Raw genomic sequence first — 21,662 nt, 5'->3', positions numbered from 1 at the left:
AGCTCCTCTGCTGAAGGTTTTCAGCATCATTTATCGTGTTGTTTTGTTAGTATGGCTGGAAGCCTCACTGTTGTGATTTGGTGTCAAGGTTCTCATGTCCACCAAGGAGCTGTTTGAGTGAAAAATCAGTTAAACCCACTGTTCACCTCCTGCTCTGCACCAAACAGCAGGCAGCTACTAACTGACACTTCACAACTCGAAGCAGAGTTGAGCACTTCGCTGCTAAACAACCTACATTTCCCTCAAGGGTTGGTAGAGTCCCGAACAACACAAAAGGAGAGTGATTTGAGCTTTTCAGTTCAGTGAATTTGCTGAATTTGTCAAAAAGCAGCTGTTTGCCAACGCCAGATTCACTTTATCAGCTCATACAGGTTTACGTTAACTATTAGCTACAGTGTAGTTGTTGGTAATGAACATCTTAAAGAGGATATAATTGCCATGTGTGCTTGTACTGTGAGATGTCTCCATGCTTTAATGTTCAAAAATGTCTTTCTCATACTGCCTGTGCTGCTGCACCTCTGGGTTGGGTGTGTAGGGAGAAACTCACACAATGATTTTAGCCTTTGCAGACAATCTGGATGCACAAAAACCTATATAATACACTACAAGCAAGCAAAATAGGGCCTGTTTTACTGTAGTGGGCCCCACCCATAGTTCAACAGTGTGGCGGTAAAGTTAACATAAGTAAATGATTACATTACATGTCACTTGTTAGACGCTTTTATCCAATGCGACTTACATACTCAATACTGTGGGCAATCCCCACAGGAGCAATTTGGGGTGAAGAGTCTCAGGGACACAACGACATGCTGACTGCAGTGGGGTTTGAACCTGTGACCCCCTGATCCGAACACATACACACAACCCACTGCACCACACGCCTGATGATGTACATGTAAGATAAAAACGCATTCAGCTAAAGTGTGCTAGCAAATGGATTATCATCAACGACCTTGTCAAGACAAACTACTATATTTGTATTACAGTGTTCTTAATATAGTTTTCTATCTGTGTTCTTTTTTACATTTGTTTTTTATTTTTATGTATGCACCACGACACCTAGTCAAATTCCTCGTACGTGTGAACCTAGCTGGTAATAAACACGTTTCTGATTCTGATTCATTAAGTAGGTTTGAATAAATAAATAAAAATGCGAGAGGAAATTATAAATGCAGGACATGAACAATGGCATGCTACAGTAGCTGTCCTAATTACAGCCCTAGTAAATACCAATTTACACTTCAATGCGGAAAACCTTTCACAGAGCTTCCGCACAGTCATAGATATTGTTACTTGCATTATATCTAAAGATTAGTTCAAATAATTCACAAAGGACATAGTATAAGAAAGGTGGTTTCTGAAGAACTGGAGAGTGAACATTTTAAATACAGTCTATGGTGAACACCCAACAATGAACGCTATACAGTTGGAGGTCGGAGTTCATGGGAAAGCCGTCAGAAATCCACCGCATCCCCACTTTACCTCCATTGTTTTTCTATGGGTCTAACCCTAACCCTATTTTTCCTCAAGACAGACCGAAGAAAATTCTTAGTTCCAGGGGCGGTTATAGGGGGGGCAGGGGGGCCAGTGCCCCCCCTAACACTGACTTTGGACCCCCCCTGTGGCCCCCCTGAAAATGAAAAAAAAAAAAAAGTTTAGGATTAAACAATTTCTTGGCTGACGAAATAGCAATTTGTCAATCTAGTCGGACCCATAGAGCGTACACACTAACTATAAGTATCTGAAATAAATATGTACTGAAACAAATACCAATAACTGTATTTCATTGTTTTCTTATGCGCAATTACTTCATACTGTCTTTGTCTTTTTCGTCCTGCATTTATTGTGCCCCCCTCAGAAAATAACTGGCCCCAGCCTGGCCCCCCCAGTCAAATTGGTCTAGAACCGCCACTGCTTAGTTCATTACCAGTTAAATCTATTAACAGATCACTCAAACCTGGAACACCTCACTTCAACCCTAAAAGACACAAAAATACCTTTCAATAAAACCTGGACTGCAGAACATCCAGAACTGATTCATCTTTACACAAGACCCTCGCTACACAGCAACATAATACCTGGAAATTATAAAATAGCACAATATCCCCTCCTGAAGGCTCTTTCCTGTTCCTTTCTCCTCCGTGTCTCTGTGAGTTTTACTTAAGTTTGCTGAAATGACTTTTTATCTTTTGCTATCCACTGCGGCAAATGCTACAACAAAGCAGTGGCAGGAACCACTCACCAAAAAGAAAGCTACATGCTAGGGAAGCTACAGAAGCTAACATGCTGTGCACAATCTGCCCAGCATTATATATGCATTGCACGAATGATAGTTTTGCCCCCCCCCCCCCCCCCCCATCATCAGCATGCACAGAACACACAGGCGCACAGATTAGAAATCAGGCCTGAGAAACATCTCTGCTGTGAATCTAAAGCGATGAACCACAGGGGGACTGCATCAGAGAGGAGGACACCGGAGGAATTGTGGGTGTTGGAGAGCACACAATACCAAATGATTGCCGTCGGCCTTCTTGCTGCTCAAAGAGTGGTGCAGGAATTAGTCCCAAAACGCTGGAATGAGTTAGCATTTTAGCACTTCTGGTAACCTTGTTGTTAGAAGCCTGAAATAAGGTATTTGGTTAACACAAATTGAAGAGATCTTCACATTCGGTTTTGCAACCTCAGTAAATAACCCCACTCGTAAATCTTCAAATAGGTGGTTGCAAATAAGCTACTAAATGAACCTACTAGACGTCACCATTTTGAACATCAGCTAGCTTAGCTGACAAAAATATGTCCATAAATACCCCACTCATGAATGTCCAAAGCTAATATGTGTCATAAAACAACGGTTGCTAATAAAAGACTACTAAAAAAGGGCCACGTGCTAACCATTAGCCGCCTTTAGCTTAGCGATGTTGACAAGCAGCCGTGCTATGTGATGTAGCTCGTTTATAGCTTAGCTTTTAACTTCTGGTGATTGCATCAAGAATCATAATTAGATGGAGATTATCCTGCTGAACAAAACAAGTAAATATCAAAAACCTTTGTTTGCCAAACACATATTTTCTGCAACATCCCAAAATCCAATGGAAAAATCCCATTTCTTCTCGATCGACCCCTTTCAATGTTGACTTCCTGTTTGAATGTATTACATACACGTCATAACTGCAGTCCTCTCCAGTATTTTCTGGAGCAGTGTGTCTACTTCCAGTCTACAGTCCTGCCTTTTTATATAATATAAATATGTATTAGGGTTACATTAACATTGATCCTTGAAAAGTGAGACTTCCTGTTAAAATCCTTCTCTGTGTAGTACACTTTTGCCTCAAGACACAAAAAGAGGCTACATTCATCTGAAGAACCACTTCTACAATAAGTGAGAAACGCTCCACAAACATGAAATATTAAAACATGAATGTAATATATATTAATTATTTACATGGTTTCCAGGCACTGTTATGGCAGTAGGTGCAAAGCAACACAGAGAAGTGAATGCTTCAACCAGCCATTTGTTCTTGTGTCAATGGAGGCGTATCGATCCCAGGGAAATGTCAACGTGTCATCGAGACAGTCTTTCCGTTATCCAATTTGCTTTGTTTGTTTATGCTTTTGGACGTTCTGATGGCAGCATGAAGCCCATCTTGGCTGAGAGTGTGTGGAGGCGGATGGAAAAGCGACAAAGTCTGCACATTGCTGACTAGATTCTCATTTAGCAAAAGACAGACATTTACCTAGTCATCTGTCACATTCGTCAGGGGTTCTGAAACCATTAAGAAAGAGGAACTGCCATTGTTTTTCAAATAAACACTGAAGTGGCTCTACAAGCATGAGAGCGTCATTACATAGTATTGCTTTCAGGTCATTGGACACAACACTCTGGAATAAATAGGTCCACATTTTGGGATATATATGATTATTTGTTGTTGAGAATTAGTTTAGAAGATCAGTAAGAAAAAAAGCAAAACACATTGTGTGAATCCACTGTGAATTGAGTTAATATAACCTTAAGAATATCAGAAACGATCAATTGCTAGCCTTATTTATTACAGCTAACGCAATTATTCATACATGTGTTTGAAAGATAATTAATGTAAAAAATGCAATGTATGAAAATGTAAATTAAATGTTATTATAATAATATTGAAAAAGTTCAAACTAATCCAAATAAATTAAATAGAAAAATAATTATAATAAAGACCAATCATAAGATGGCCCATAAGAATAACATTTAGAAAAACAATTGTAACACTTTAAAATCACTAAATCAGACTAAATGTGCAGCTATAAAGTTAATTGTAGGGTAAACGCTGCATCCAGTTAGCTTAGCACAAAGACTTGAAACGGAGCAGAAGTAACTGAAACTAAATCTATATATCAGCACCTCTAAAGCTCATGAATGTCATATCTTGTTTCTTGGGTAAACAATGTCCAGCTTGAATGTCTCCTACCGTCTCCACATTTTCATCCAAATATATTGCTCATCTTACACACGTTTTGAGAAAATCGATGCTCATTTGGGTTTAATTTCCATCCACTAGTTTGGGTTGGACACATCAAATCCACAGTTTGAGAAGACTATAGACAATATCTAGCTACAGACAGGCTTTGAAAATAATCAGCAAAACTCACAGACTGCCAAAGGCTAAAATAAAGGCGTTGTCAAAAACACTTCATAAGCTAACGGCTAATGGTAAGCAACGATGACTCAGGTTCAGATACAGTCAAGCTTGTTCTCTGACTAAACAGTAACTGACCAGAAGTGCTGACTTATCCTTTCTTAAACACAGACCAACTCCAAAAACAAAACACTGCTTTTGTGAAGTGTTAATAGGAAGCTCAAGCTGTCAAATTAAATGAAACACTTGAATTAGGTTTGTCTCTTCCAATATATATAGACATTTGTATTGATTGGGATAAACCCCTTGAGATGCACCATCTCGTTTTCAAGGGGGTCCCGACAATAGCAACAACTTACAGACATACATAAACAAAAAGACAAAATGCAAAACATGACACACAAGACAAACTACATACAGTCTGTTAAGTACAATTCAAGCAATGCACACAATCAATTTGAGACAGTCGAGCAAATCAGTTTCATCAATATCAGTTATAACAAGTACAGACCAGTTGAAAGTGAGATAGCAATGCATGTTTAAACATACCCAATGATGCAAGAGATCTAATAGCAGCAGGTAAAGTATTCCAGTCTGTTGGGGCTTTGAAAATGAACGCTCTTCTGCCAATCAATTTTTTTGCAGAGGGGACAGAGAAATACATCTGAACAGAATGTCTAACTTGATGATTTGACGAGTAGGGTACAAAATAAGGGGGATAGTTAAAATAAATGCATTTAAATATCAGCTGGAGTCAATGCGTGTGTCTTCTTACATTTAAAGAAGGCCATTTAAGTTGGTTATACATTGTGCAGTGATGTGTACGAAAAGGACAACCAAGAGCAAATCTGCATAGTCTGTTGTAGGCTATGTTGAGTGGAGCAAGATCTGATTTATGTGCATTTTGGTAGACAACATCACAATAGTCCATAATCGGAAGAATAAGTTGAGAAGCAATTCTCTTTCGGACACTGAGCGTAAAACAATTGCGAGAGCGGTGTAAAACACCGATATAGCTCCATCAAGATTCATTTTTTATTAAACCCTACCATGTGTGGGAGAGAATTAGACTTTAGTACAAATAAAGCAAGTGCGTATGTGCTGTTAAAGAAGAACTACCACCTGCTTAATAGGAAAAGATTAAATAGATATATATAAAGGCAGCAATGATGTGACAATGCACCATTTCACTCCTACATTTTCACATCTGTTACGCAACGTGTGCGAATGCAAAGCACTTTAGAAGGGAAACGTTTACAGTGAGGGCTTCCCACTTGCTGTTGATCGCAATAGATAAGACAATAACTTGAAGAACACTGAGGCCGTTTCATTTCCTCCACAGAAAAGTATTTTCTCATTGTGTTGTACATTGTTGAGCAAGTACAAGTGGTGAATAAAACACCTGCAAACCTCTCATATCTGAGAAAAGGTGGATGTTCTTTCAAAGTCATCTTGGCATCTCTTCATGCCAGGGATTACGAAAATATTTGAGTCAATGGATTTTGAGTATCCAGTACTGTGGTTTCATCTTCTCTTTCTGCTGAATGTAGCGGATGTATAATCATCTGTATCAGTACCAAATTACCTGCTTTTAAAATCTTTAATGGAGCTATTTTCATTTCTAAAAAGACATTGTGGTTCCTCTAAATGTGACAGCCATTCCCCTTGAAAGCATTTTTAAAACTCCAATCCTCAACGATGCTGGAGTAACTGGATATTAGTCATTTCTTTCTATCTCCTGTGTGTGTGACTTGCTGATTTTAAATAAAGACCTTTACGCAGCTTTACAGAAAATAACCAAATAGCGAGTAATGGCATAATAGCCAATGCTCATGGGGATCCTACTAAAGAATAAGCATCACAAAAGGTGCTGATGTTACAGTGAATCAATCACTTTGGGGTGAAGATTATATTGTAGTTTACCATCATCCTTCCTATAGACTTAATTCTATGCGAGTTATTCACAAATCTGCCATAACCTCCGTCATTGTCTGAGTAAAAGGGGGCGGGACACAGAGCGGTCTTCCACCAATCAGGTTGTAATTTGTACGGCTCGGTATGAATATGTGTGAATGCTAATGTTGTCGTAAAGCCTGTTTTTTGTTCATACCGTGCTCCATTAAACATACCATACATAATACTTTACGCACACTGTTTTCTTTTCCAGGACCTTTTCACCTGAACTGACCACTAACAGAAGCGAGTCAGAAACAGGCTTTTCACTCTCACAGAGAAAGAGAGAAAGAAAGAGAGAGGCAGTGGGCATACATCCAGTCCTCAGCTTCACTCCACTGTTTGTATAGAGCCATTCATCTCCTTATTAGGATCAGTGCTGCGGCTGAAAGGAAGCTACAGGAGCTCTCTGTGTTATCGGTGTCAATGTCAGAGGATTTGAAAAGATGTTGAACAAGAACTCTGCTATTTGTTTGAGTAAAGACCCGACCGGACACAGAGAGACTATGGTCTTTAAATCAAGGCAAAAGACTATTCTTTCATTCAATGAAATCAAATAACTATTCATATTTTACACTGTACTCTAACTTTTTTTTGTATACCTGTCTTTTTCTATTTTAATTTGTATTTGATACGATAATATTTCATTGTCAGATGCAACTCTGCTTGCATCACAGCATTTGCAACAAGGACAAACATTAAGACAAGATACAAGGAAACAGACATTATGCACACATTAGAATCACTGAAGATAATATATTCCAGATTCTTTAACGTTAATTTAATTTTAGGATTGATCGGTACACAAAACAGTGCTTCAATCTAACTTTGTGGGAACCTGTATCTCTGATGTCATGCTCATAATTCATCTTCACTGTTCGGGACATGGTTGGGGTCGTAGACAATGTTGTTGGCCAGTCTTTACATGTTGTTATTGTAGGTGAATTCATCGTCTCTCACAGTGTTGACCCTCAATCTTTGAGCGGATTTTCAATTGGTGGAGCAGTTTTAACTCGACGGATAAACACATGTACAATGTAGTATTCAATACTGTCGATCACTCGTAATCACAGATGTTAAAAACAGGAGAAAAAGATTCACTTGGCGTTTCATTTTTGCTCCGTCATAATGCTTTTGATGTTTTTTTGTAAAGCACTTTGAATTGTGTTGAAATGTGCCACGATTAGGGTAAGGTTGGGGTTGAAGTTTTCCGTGTTAGGATTAGTTTTCACAGGCCTAACAATATTAGGATGTGTGTGTGTGTGTGTGTGTGTGTGTGTGTGTGTGTGTGTGTGTGTGTGTGTGTGTGTGTGTGTGTGTGTGTGTGTGTGTGTGTGGCCTAGCATTACTTGTTTACACAGTCACGTGTGGGGACTCGCCTCCCTTATGGGGACAAATTAGAGGTCCCCATGAGGGGAATAATTCATTTTAGGGTGAAGACTCGGTTAGGGTAAGGGTTAGGGTTAGGCGTGTGTTGGTTATGGTTAAGGTTAGGATAAGTCTCCAGGAAATGCATGTAAGGTCCCCTGAAGTGATGTATACATGGTGTGTGTGTGTGTGTGTGTGTGTGTGTGTGTGTGTGTGTGTGTGTGTGTGTGTGTGTGTGTGTGTGTGTGTGTGTGTGTGTGTGTGTGTGTGTGTGTGTGTGTGTGTGTGTGTGTGTGTGTGTGTGTGTGTGTGTGTGTGTGTGTGTGTGTAGTTATTTGCCATGGAGTTGGAGTTGATTGCACCAGTTTTTCTGAATATGTGTCGGGCTGTAGTTCTGGTCCAAGGGAGCCTATTCACTTCTGTGTTGAATGTGTCTTGTGAGAGGGCTGCGAGTGTCAGAAAGTGTTTGACTACATTGTTGTTGATTATTGTGAGGGTCTGTTGCTGAGTTGAGTTGAGATGTGTGTAAAAGTTCAGGAGGGAGAAATATATATATATATATATATATATATATATATATATATATATATATATATATGCATTGGGGAAGGTGTTGATAAATGTGATGCAAGTTCTTGGGTGGCGTGTTTGTGGTTCCTGTTCCTGGAAAATAAATGACAAGATTGCCCGGGCGTCTGATTGCTTTTAAGGTGTTTTGTAAAGCACTTTGAATGGTGTTGAAATGTGCTAGGGTTAGGGTTAAGCGTGCCTTGCCATAATACCACTCAAGAACATGTTCAGAGATGTCTTGTTAACTTTTTTTGGGCAGAATCAGTCAAGCAGTACTATGTGGTGAACAAGTGTGGTTTGCTAAATGGCAGCTGAAAGCCAACACCAAGCATCTGAATCTGTGGACTGGAGTGTTTGGCAGTTCTGTGTGCTGTCGGTGGATAAGTGTCTGGTGAGATTGCTGCATGAAAACTGCTACCAGACGGACATCCATCACGACATGAATTATAAAAGAACCTCTCATTATCGCTGCCAACATAAAAGAAAAAGAGAAGAGAAATCGATGCATGACAGGGAATCCATGAATGATCATCATGTGCAGAGCGAGGCGTTTAATGCCGGCCAGGAAAGAAGAACATTCTCCCAAAAACATGGGACAATTAGAGAACAGCATGTGGTTGATACAAAAACAAAACAGAGGGCGTTTCTGCTGATGCCAAAACATTGAGTTGTTTCTGTAACTGGGGAGTAGCCTTACTGCTCATGAGTGTAGGTTTGAAAGAGAAGCGAGAGGAGATAAGAACACATGAGGGATCAAAACGACGACAGCACAGCAGTTTCAGATGGCAGGAGTAAATCACCACAAAATACACAATATTGCATTTCCTAAACAAACTGCTGCTGCCTGCTGAGGAGCATGACTTTGGGATTTGTTCTAAACTGTATCCTGGGCTTCAGTGTTGAAACCCTCCCAACAAGCCAGCTGATGGAGCTGTGCAGTGATGGCATATTTTTGTGAGCTGACCAAGAAGTTAGCATCGCAAGGGCTCCCTCGACAAAATGAGATTTCTCCATTGGATGATACCTACACGTTTTGCTTGGCAGGATCATTTTCACATATTATCAACACTTTCATGACTTCTGAAGCGTAAAGGCAATGATAGCATGGAACTAGATAATAGTTGCATCCCCACCGCTAAGAAAAAGAAGGCTAATGTTTGCCGTGATGACGTTTCGTATTTTCATTTAGCCGCTTGTTTGCAACCACCTCCTGACTCCTTTTTGTCACAAAAGGAGCTTTGGTGATTTACACGTGCGGAATATCCTTAGGTATTTTACATCGTGGAGCAAAACATGAAATTATATTAAGCTTGTGTTAACCACAGACCTTATTTCAAGCATCAAACAATCAAAACAAGTTTATTTTGTGACGAAAGAACACGATGTGATGAAATTCTGACTCATGATTGGGTTTTAGGACTTATTCCTACACCAATGTTGCTGCAGCAAACTTGCTTTATGATTTAACAAAGAGGCTTGCAGATGAGAGCATCGCTTTGATTATAAATCAACTACCTTAATGAGGTGAGAGGCTGCATATTGGCACACTGAGAACCAGGCAGTAAAGGGAATCAGGAGATCAAGCAGCTCATACAACTATGAAGGATATACGGTATGTGCAGCATAATATTATAAATTACTGTGACGCAATGTGAGCTTAAAGGGAGGCTAATGCTTCCGATTACTCATCATGCTTGCAAACTTATTATTAATAGGAGTTTTAGTGGCTGGGCTATTTCAGATACCTTCATTATGCCTTGGACTTGCATGTTTCAACTGTTTGAAAAACTTTTAATTGAATTTTGAGGTGGATTATTTATTTTCCAATATATTTCTGTGGAGACTTGAAGGTTGTTTCAGAGGCAATACACCACAGTTACAGTAGAAATAAATATGTTTTTCTGTTCCGTTTTGGTTGCATGAAAGTCCAGTTGGAATTGCTACCTCAAGGATTCAAGGAAGATTTTATTCAAGGATCATCTGTTGTCATTCTGATATTCAGGGCTGTATAACACCTTCTGAAGGCCATTTGTGCTTCACAACAAAAACATGAAGACACAGAAAAGAAAAGTGAAAGTATAAGTTGTATCAAGGTCCTTTAACTTTCATGCTTGGGCAACAAGTATTATGGATGGCAACAATCCATAATATATGGTATTGATTTAGAGCAAAATTCCTAATCAACTACCTACATCAACTACCTACATCTATCTACATCAACTACCAATGGTGTCACATCACAGTACACAAAAACCCTACTACTACTACTAACACTACCACCACCACCACTACTACTACTAACACCACTACTACTACTACTACTAACACTACTACTACTACTACTACTACTACTACTACCACTACTACTACCACCACTACTACTACTAACACCACTACCACCACTACTACTACTACCACCACCACTACTACTACTAACACCACTACTACTACTACTAACCTACCTACCCTATCAAACACCTAACACTACTCACCCCGAACTACTACTACCACCACTACTAACTAACCCACCGACTAATACCTACCACCACCTCACTCCCACCCTACCCAACTACTACTACCACCACTACTACTACCACCACTACTACTACCACCACTACTACCACTACTACCACTACTACCACCACTACTACTACCACCACTACCACTACTACTACTACTAACACCACTACCACCACTACTACTACTACTAACACTACTACTACTACTACCACCACTACTACTACCACCACTACTACCAACACTACTACCACCACCACCACTACTACCATAACAGAATTTTGTCACCCATCTATTATTCCCCCTGCACTTCACTAATATCTACCGACCAAATTATATCTCCATAGTTCACAAATGATTGGTTGAACAGTCTATCTGACATAATTTAATGGGTAACAAATTAGACATTTGCCGTTTTCAGTTTTGGATTGGATCGTTGAGCTGAAACATTTTAGAATAAATAACTGGGTGTCTGACTAAATGGTCACTCAATTGCTCAAAAATGAATCACTAAAGCCAGTAATCAGCAGTAGCATCCCTAGAATATGTTTTAAGTCTGCACGTGTTAAGAAGTAGGCCTTTTAGCACCGCCTGCACGACACAGTGTGATATATCCAATAGTTAAAAACATTATGGTGTGCTTTGATAGTCTACTGCAGCTTTCAAACTGTGAGGTGCTCCCTGTGGAGAGTGAGCTGAAGAGGGGTGCGGAGGCAGAAGCGAAAAGAAACTGCGCGCTGTCTTTTATAAACAACAGGAAGTAAGATATTATAATTTCTCCTGCTGACTTGGCTGGGCACAAACATGGCCGACAGCTGGAGCAGCAGCTGAGACACATCGATCATGGAGGCACTTCATGAAGCTTCTCTAAAACCTTCAGCACCTGAATGCAGCAATTTACATCAAAATTGTAACTCTTCTCTGTGACACAACCGAGTCAAACCTGAACACACACACTGTATTAAAAAGGCAACTGTATTTTGCTTATACTTAATTCATATTAGATTATAAAATGATAATAGGATTATAAGAACAGCCGGTGAAAGCTAATTCTGTTGCTACAGACGCTATTCTCCAAAGATGCCCGCAATGCCCCAGAATGCACTGCGTTTCCCTTCCCTATGAGCTAAATTATGCCAAAACAAATAGAGTACGATCCTCTAAATTCCCACAAGATCATTATACACATAGACCAATAGCATTCAGACTCAAAGGAATTAGATAAATATGTAGATTTCCTCCACTATCCATGATGGTATTCAAAGGAAAAGCCAAGAGTAAACAGAACATTATGTATATGAAATAAACAATAATATATTATTGGTATAGTATATTAAACTATGTATACATGGCATGTTTAATTCTAAAGAGTAAACAAGCAAAACCCATAGCTGATAAACCACAAATAGTTCTAACAAAATAGTTATATTCTGTAGACTGTCTTTGTACAGTACATGTAATACTTCACTGGGCTGCAAACACAACAACAAGCAAGTTGGTGCAACAAATGGATGAACCGCACAAAAATACACAAGACTAGTGACACGTGTGTGAACGGATTACTGCGGCTTTCACACCAGCGCTTTTCCCTTTCTAGCTCCGAGCTAGAGCTTTTCTGGTTCAGCTCCGGTTTCCCTTTTCTGCTCCCGCTCTGTTCACACCGCCCAGAGCCCGACTGGTGCTGCCGCTGCTGCGTCATGACGTCACCGTTTACATTGCTGATTTGCTCCCCAACGGCATTACGGCGCTCACAACAACAACAACAACAACAACTGCGTCGGGTCGATGATCGTGTTGCTTTTAATCACACGAAGCCAGATTAAATTGAATAACGACTTCTCCAACCTTATGCTTTTCTCCAGAGTGCCGTGGTTCATTGCTTAATAATGTGTTTCTGCAGCATTTACCGACCGCTGCAGTGTTGGCTGCTCTTCCACGGGAGTTTATTCTCCTCCGTTAGCTCCCGGTTAGCTCACACTGCAGCGGCCGCTCTAAAGTATTCACTGTCCGACTCACACAAGCAGCTGATACATATCCCCAGTTCCCCTTAGCCTAAGTGAATGTGTGTCAGTCTGAATTGACGCTGTTTGGCATCACAACGCTGTTATGAAAGTTTCTCTGGTATAAAATGGGTGATGTTAGCATAGCAACCGAAGCTAAACTGACTACTTGCTATTGCTATCCTATTGTGGCATAAACCGTTTTCTACAGGCACATTTTACCGGCGTATTTTTATTATGATTCTACTTGTGATAGTCGGACAGTGACAACCTGTGCAGCCCATGTATTGATTCCATCCGATAGCTGCTATAATACAAAACAAAACGTCTGCCTCTCTCCACAATGATCAATAACAGTGAACGGGTGGTCAAAGTAAGGTACAAATAAACAGAATCACACGAAGCCTGGTTAGTGTTGCCTGACTTTATAAAGTGTGTTTATAAGCACTACTGCTTGTAGGCAGGCATGACAGTCGACCCATGTTCAGGGGAGGAGGGTTTAGTTTCCTGCACGCCTCGACGTAAGAGAGACGTAAGCGACGCCACCTCTTAGCCCCGAAGCTCTTGCCTCTAGACCGACAATTTTTTGGAGCTGGAAGTGAACCGGATTCCGGAGCTAAGAGGCGGCGCCGCTGCGGTGTGAACAGGAAAAACCGGCACTTTTCAGGCTCCAGCTCCGAGCCGGAGCTGGAGCCTGAAAACGCGTTGGTGTGAAAGGGGCATAAGAGAAGTGTAAATACACGCAGTGTTTACACAGAGAGGAGTCATGACTTCCAACCTGTCTGACCCGTTTAGGAGCCAGACGTCAGGCCAAAGGGACGGGGAGTAGTCTGTGTGTACAGTCAGAGAGACACTGTACTTACACGACACAATACTCTGCAAACACACCACTCAGGGATTGGTGGAGAGAGCATTTGAGGTGAAACCATTTCTGTTTGCGTTGATAAAGAAATTCACATCTCCACCACTTCTGTTAAAAAGAACAATACAATAAGTTAAAACAAAGGCCATAGGCTAGGCTACATAAATAGTCGATATCATATATATTTACAATGTGAAATATTTCATGAATATGTTTGTTAAATACTTAAAAAAGGATGCTCACTTTTTGCTGTATATTTGTATTTTGTGCCTCAACTCTGACATGTTAATGTTCAAAAACTCTGTGTTGGAGCACTAGCCAATAGAAGCACGAGGGTCATGTTATTATGTTACTGAAGTAAACAAAGGAGTCCAATGGAGGTGTTTTAGTCGGGGGGGGGGGTGTTGGAGACCATTTACATGCACTAAAACCGATACCTAAAAGAACAGAGTAGAAGAGAATGGAGATCTTTTGGTGCTTCTGCAGTGTTCATTGATATATATAGCATGTTGCAAATATTAGTACTACTCAGTTTATTATCATCAACAACATTCAGTAGGTTTTATTTTCAAACTTACATTTTGCTTTCTATTCTTTATCATCCACTTTGCATCCTGTTTTCCATTATTTATGCCATTCTATCCAAATTGTTGTCCTTTTCTCTCCCATTGTAAACCCCTACGTCCTGCATTACTTGTGTGAAAGATGATATACAAGTTAAGTTTAATATTATTACATTATTATGACCATCACTGAGAAATAGTGGGTGCCATCCATCAGACAGCAGAGCCACAGTCGGCAGGCAGACTACACCCACCTGCTTCTCTGGGCATTTGAATCATCTGTTAGTCTAATTACAGAGGCAACATAATGCCGACGTGAGAGATTACCCAGCGTCCTCAGAGGAGCTGCATATCTTGTTAACAGCACTGCAGCCGGCGACATTTTTTAATCACATACAGTTACCAAGGGACCATTGTCCTCAATTTCATTTCACTGTACCTGCAACTTTATTTTGTTTTAAAAATACATGTGCGCCAATGCATTTCCCTCAACAGCAGTAAGCATGGTTTGTTCCGATTGTTACTTTTTTTGCAACTCTAACCCTTCCTAATCCTCGTTTGGGTCTTGTTTTCTGTTCTTATAAATAGTTTGCACTAAGAGTGGACCTTTTTTTCTAAATTCACAAGCTTATCACACTGGGGAAACGGACAGAGCAACTACGTAATTAGCCTTTCTGCACAACTGCTGAATTCAAAAGCTCCAATTAATTATTGCCAAGTGTGAGGTGGCCAAAATGAAACAATGGCCGCTGGCGTGGTTTGTATAATAAGGCCGAAGTATCAGGAGAAAAGTGTTTCCATGGCAGGCCACGAAGAAGTAAACAGTCCTAAAAGAAGTGTAACATTTCCCCCCCAAAAAATTGCCTGAAATATAAATTCTGCTTTTCTGTCGTGAGGCAGAACATGAGGAGCATTACAGGCATCGTTGCACCAGATCAAAGCCAGACAACAACATGATGAGCCTCATCCTTGAGAGGCAGGGGATTTGTTCAAAGACGACAGCAGCGGAGAGGGAGGCGAGGGAAGGTATGCAAAGGAAGTAGAAAAAAAGCGATGCAGAACCTGCTGACTCACTGTAATCATGGGGCTGAGCTGCGCCTGCTCGGGGTAAAGCTCCCTGCCTCCCCTTCAGAAGGGCAAAGTCATGCTTTCCCATCAACCGTGAGGAGCCATATGACTGAAGGGAAACAGAATGGTGAAATAAACCTGCTTTATGGCATGGAACAGCTCCTCTTCCTCCCCTTCTTACACCCGACTGTAGACAGAATGATGCAATTGGAGGAAGGCAATACATCGGCCCAAAGCTGTGTGAGTAAAACATTTAAATAAAGCCCTGATCAGAAAACAGGACTGCAACGTGGAAGGAGACCCTCTAAGGAAGGAGACCCTCTAAGGAAGGAGGAAAAGGGGATGGGATTGCTGCCATTGTGTAAACGTTGCTGAAACACACAATAAAGACCCACCTGATGCTGGAGCGAGATTTTGACAGGCCTGCAGCAGATAAAGCATCCTGATTAGGCTACATTGTATTCCAGTATAATAAAAAGCACACTGTGATTATACCTTTGTTGGATTCAGCTGCGATAATGCCGTGTTATTCTCTTTTATAGTAATTATGCAAAAAGCAAGTAAAACTGAGATTTTGCCTCCAAATTAGGCATTTCAGGTAAGTTAACAGCTGCAGTGCACTGTAGGACTGCGATTATTATAGCCAATCAATAACAGTCATCAAGTATCACGTATAAGTTACAGAGTGGGTAAAAAATGACTGACTTGTGTATATAAAGTTTTAATTATTAATAAGGCTTGAGACTTTGAGTAGCGTTATAAACTTGGGGCATGGAGATGATGTCATTCAGATGGCACTGAGAGCAACTGAAAGTAAGGATTTCTAAACCTTGGATGCACCAATTTCGACTGGTCTTTTTTTTAGACATCTCTCACAACTCCTCCATCTTCGCAGTAAATCTGATTAAAAAGGTAAAATGAGGGTTTAGCTTTTTCAGGTGTTCCTTCCCTCCGTTACATAGGTGTTTGTGCATGGGTACTGGGTAGGCCAACATCTAAAGACTTTCTCTCCCACATACACCTGCCTGAAACGCCTCTTGGACTTCTTTATTTACTTCAGGAACATGGTGACATCACTATGTAACACTGACGCTTCTATTGGCTAATGCTCTAACACATTGTACGTGATAGATTAAGGGGCAGGACATCTGTAAGCGGTTGACTAATCACAACAGAGCCGACCAGCTAATCAATCAGAGCAGACTGGGCTCTGGTTTCAGACAGAGGGTGAAAAGAGGTGCTGCAGCACAGGCAGGCAGTGAGACAAGTAAAGAGCTTTTTGAACATTAAAGCATAAAACTGTTTTCTTTTACTGAGATAAAAGTGAAATGCACAGACTCTACTTAAAACAAAAGGATAAGGCTGTGATAGAAACCAAAAATAATATTTGCTTTCAAAATGTGATTGATGAAAAATGTGTTCCAAAATAATCATGCACCAGCTTTTGTCTTTCATATCATGTCTAGTACCTGCATGCATTGTTTTCTGTGAATCCCTTGTGAGTGTGTGTATGCAGTTTGAATGCTGCGGCCTCCATTATGCCTGAAAACAACTATATATATATATATAGTATACAAAGCCTGAATGCAAACAATAAAACACAGCTATTGCCATGAATATAAATAGTGTGAAAAGTGGAAGTTGATGTACTGATAATCCTAAAGATGAGGTTGTGGTTTGATGTTATGGTGAAAGCATGACGTCAACAAGTACCTCACAAGTATAGCATTACAAACGCATGTGTGTGGCAGGATAGACAACAATCACCAGGCTACAAAAACATGGCGAGTCAAAGTACATTCAGCAGGGTCAAAAGCAATGACAAGCGCAACACACACACACACACACACACACACACACACACACACACACACACACACACACACACACACACACACACACACACAACAGCACACACACACACACACACACACACCACACACACCACACACACACACACACACACACACACACACACACACCACACACACACACACACACACACACATCACTACACACACACACACACACACACACACACACACACACACACACACACACACACACACACACACACACACACACACACACACACCAAACACACACACACACACACACCACACACAACACACACACACACACACACACACACACACACACACACACACACACACACACACACACACACACACACACACACACACACACACACACACACCACACACACACACACACACACACACACCACACACACACACAACACAACACACACACACAACACACACACACACACTGCATCATCATCATCAGTAACATCAGGGTGACCCCACACAATTATGCAGCACTCCCTGCAGGTTCCAAGAGCTACAACAATGACTCAGGTAAGATGGCCACCAAAAGAAAAACCCAATCTCCCTCTGTGATACTGAGCGCCTAACGCCCCCCCCCCCCCCCTTTTCCAACCAAGATGTCAATAAGAAATGGTTGAGTTAACTTTCAAGTGCGAGGTATGAGAGCGTCCAATGAGACGCAGAGGAGAGGAGGGCTTCGGCCTGACTGGATGCCTCATACATGCTCATTTGATTTGCAAATGGTGGAAGGCAGCATGCTGTGCTGTGAAATCCCAGAGCTCGACACTGACATGCACACACCAGTAGTGAGACTTTGTGCACATATCCACAACGGCGAAAATCAAAAAAAGGCAATCTCTGAGTTGGATTGGATGTGAACTCTACGAATCATGATGTAGCAAACAGTGGAGAAACTGCTGCTGAGAGGAGGTAATGGAGGGGGGGGGGGGGGGAAGAAGCATCAGGTGACACACTGAGAGGTGGCGAGGCGAGGCTGACACAGCAAGGGGAGAATTTTGTCCGATGGTAGTGCCAGGGATGCTGTGTGCAGTCTGCAAGGAGAGTGTGAAAAGTCCACCTGTAGGATAACACTGCAGGGGAACTGAAACACACTTTATCTGAGTCGAGTAAATTAGAAGGACATGACAAACCAACAGAGGAAGGAGTATAGTTTTGTTTGGCCAATCAAGAGAGCTGCTATTGAAAACATCTTATATTGTAGAGCAGGAATTCGTCCTAAAACCCAGAAATGATTTTACCACTTTTGGCTCTCTTGTCTGGAAGTCAACTTTGTTTTAGTGCGTTTGTGCTTAAATGCCTAAAATAGGGTATTTGGTTTTATCCATGTCATATGTCAGTAAACACCCCCACTCGTAAATGTCTGAAGCTTTGCTGAGTCTTAAAAACGGCGTTTGCTAACAAGTAACTGAATGAATACTAAACGTCATTACGCCGACATGACTCTGCCTTTAGCTTAGTGGTGGTGATGCGCAGCCATGCAAACTGGGATGGGGTTTGTTTGTAGCCAAACGTTAGCTTTTTACTCATGGTGATTGCATTTCAGCTTCAAAAATCCTAAAATCTGCTGAACACACATGTAAAATCATAGAGCTTTGTCGATTCGTTTCTATGGATGTCAGTTTCTGAGACATGACCAAGACCAAAATGTAGCCTCCAGTGAGGCTTGTTTTTAGCCTAGCTGCTTGACAGAATTGCTTTTGGCTACTGAAGCAAGTTGTTGATCACCCAGCTAGATACCCTAATAGAAATGAGCAATCAGCCGTCAATGACAGTATTGAACATTCAATACATTTAGAATTGTGAATCACTGCAACGACAAGAGAACTTTGAGCATACAGTCATAAACAAGCCAGAAAAGTATTAGGCTGATGAAGCCAGCATGCAAAACAGACACGTACATGCACGTATGTTCTTCCCAAAGCCTTACGCCCGAAGGAGATGAATGCAGTTTGAGAAGCTAGCTGCAGGTGCCCACACAGAGTCTATGAGAAGCATCTGGAAGGTGATGCAAACTCGTGCACAGCTGAAAAATGTCTCCTAAATACAGTATGTAATTCAGAAAAAAGCCGTTAAAGCCAAAGGGCCAAAGGTCAGGCTATTTCCATACATGGACCTGCCCAAGCATGCAGGCAAACACACACAGCAGCCAAGTATCTCCCAGCCTGTATTTTACACACACTCATGCGTCACTTACAAAGTGTTACACAGTCCCAAGCAACACTTGTGTGGGCCAGGTGTGTGTGGGCAAGGTGTGTGTGTGTGTATGTGTATGTGTGTGTGTGTGTGTGTGTGTGTGTGTGTGTGTGTGTGTGTGTGTGTGTGTGTGTGTGTGTGTGTGTGTGTGTGTGTGTGTGTGTATAATTAGTGATGGGTGTGTTGGACTGACTAAGCCAACAGCAGATCCAGTTTTCCCTGACAAGCTGAAACAAGCAGACAACAGCTGATCTCTGAACGAGCAACTTTAAAAAACACAAATATTCCAAAATGCTAATTTAAAAAACCGCCATGCTGTGTGTGAGCAACATCATCTATGAAGTGGCTGGGTGGGGGGTTACTGCCTGGTTGCAAGGTTCTCTGTCAACACTGCTTGGGCCAATGGGCACAAAACGACGCAACAACTTGCTTCATTCCCACAATATTATTCATTCCCAGCAGAGGACGTAAGTCCGTGCGCATTATAAAATGAACAGCTTCAATAAATGCATTTGCACTGCAGCGGAAATCGTAACCATTCACGAATTACGCAGAAAATATCTCGTAGAAACATTCAATACATCGCTTAACACAACCAATTCTGGGCTAATAACGCCAGGAGGAAACCAGCAAGAGGAGGAAAATACGAATATTTCAACATACCCTCCTGTCAGACCCACATCAAGGGGAGGACCATGGATGGTGCGCACCGGGGCTCAATCCTGCTGCTGCCGCCGATCCGTGTGTATTACCCGGTTACAGGGAGAGGGAGTGTGTCGGTGTTTTGCCGGTGAAAAGCCCTAATGAGAGGAGAAGGAGGAGGAGAGAGAAAGAGGGAGGGACACTGTCAAATGCAGAGAGGGAGGCAGGAGGAGGGAGGAGGACGCATGTCCGATTATTCAGAGGGAATGTGTAAAGACAAACAGCGCTTGTGTCAAAATATCCTTCTCTGTCAACAAGTAGAAATCTCAATAAACACGCTGGGGAAATGCCAACAAGGTGACAACACGCAGCATTGTTTCAACAGGAGCTGCATTCACGTGTCGGTGGATTTGTCAGCAACATGAATGAGGCAACACAACAGTATGATCAGATGTAGGTTTACACATACAAGGAATTTGCTTTGGTACACAGTATGGTGCATTCAAAGACACAGAAAGAAGATACGTAGCAAAAATAAAGACAATATTTACACTGAGTACAGTCAAATATTATTCAAAATTACAAATACTATATTCAATGTTGTATTTGATGTGTGTTTTATTTCTAGGCAAGATCCCTCTCTGAAATATTCAAATGCAGCACCACATAAGAGCTGATAGCCTATGTCTTGCAGTCAGTGTCGTCAGGAACACAATCCCTTTGATTTCATCACTGGGTCCAACACAGCCTGAACCCCCCCCCCCCCCTCCCCCCCCCTCCCCCCTCACCTTTGCATACAGAGATGATGGCATTTTTAACACAAAGGACCGCTCGTCCTGAGTCATCCACTGTTGTGGTAAACACCAATAATGAAACCATGAAAAGCAGTAATGTGCAGGTATCAGTTCCCCATTGTGTCTGGAGAATGAGAGGGGTTTTATTTTGAAAAGGCAAGCTGGGTTTGATATCATTAATCAGGGATAATGAGGGGTTACTGCTGCTGATTTAATTAATCACTGCCAGGTCCATTACAAAAGCAGGCCTATGCTAGCAAAGAAGCTATAATATACAATATACACATGCGATAGACCTACAGTCAAATTACCATAAGCCGATAAGACATACAAGGTCACTACGAGCGCTCTACTGTAAGACAATATCATTTTAATTATGTCCAATATGCCTAACGCCAAGGCTGGATTAACAGGCGGACGAAGGGCAACTGAACAAGGGCACCAGATCTACAAAACTCCAGGTGTAATGTGTGTTAGCTGGTTTGAGCTGATTGCACCTTTAAAAATTGGGAGAAATTAGCCAATACAGCACAGTTTTGCATTCCTTATGGTCAGTGAACAGTAGAATAAAAGTCACAATAATTGGGCCTTCACCTATCTAACAACCTGTTGAAAACTAAAGGCTTAGATATGTCCAATACC

General features: G+C 41.3%; 1 protein-coding gene across 17 annotated transcripts in view; it reads right to left on the bottom strand.

The window, feature by feature from the left end:
* The window catches only part of LOC117532959 (band 4.1-like protein 1), a 104,928-nt gene extending 84,446 nt beyond the window's left edge, over nt 1-20,482 (bottom strand). For 3 of the 17 annotated variants that reach the window (XR_004566967.1, XR_004566966.1, XR_004566969.1), the window contains exon 1: nt 20,248-20,480. The gene's annotated coding sequence lies outside the window, so the exon portion shown is untranslated. Of the gene's footprint in view, nt 1-20,247 lie in introns of all 17 variants that reach the window. The other 14 variants (XR_004566981.1, XR_004566976.1, XR_004566977.1 and 11 more) reach the window with 10 other exon arrangements.
* Between the last annotated feature and the right edge of the window lie 1,180 nt (nt 20,483-21,662).

The sequence above is a fragment of the Gymnodraco acuticeps genome, unplaced genomic scaffold (assembly GCF_902827175.1).
Source record: "Gymnodraco acuticeps unplaced genomic scaffold, fGymAcu1.1, whole genome shotgun sequence".
In the NCBI taxonomy this organism is placed as follows: domain Eukaryota; kingdom Metazoa; phylum Chordata; class Actinopteri; order Perciformes; family Bathydraconidae; genus Gymnodraco; species Gymnodraco acuticeps.
This window is presented reverse-complemented; position numbering and strand designations above follow the sequence as displayed.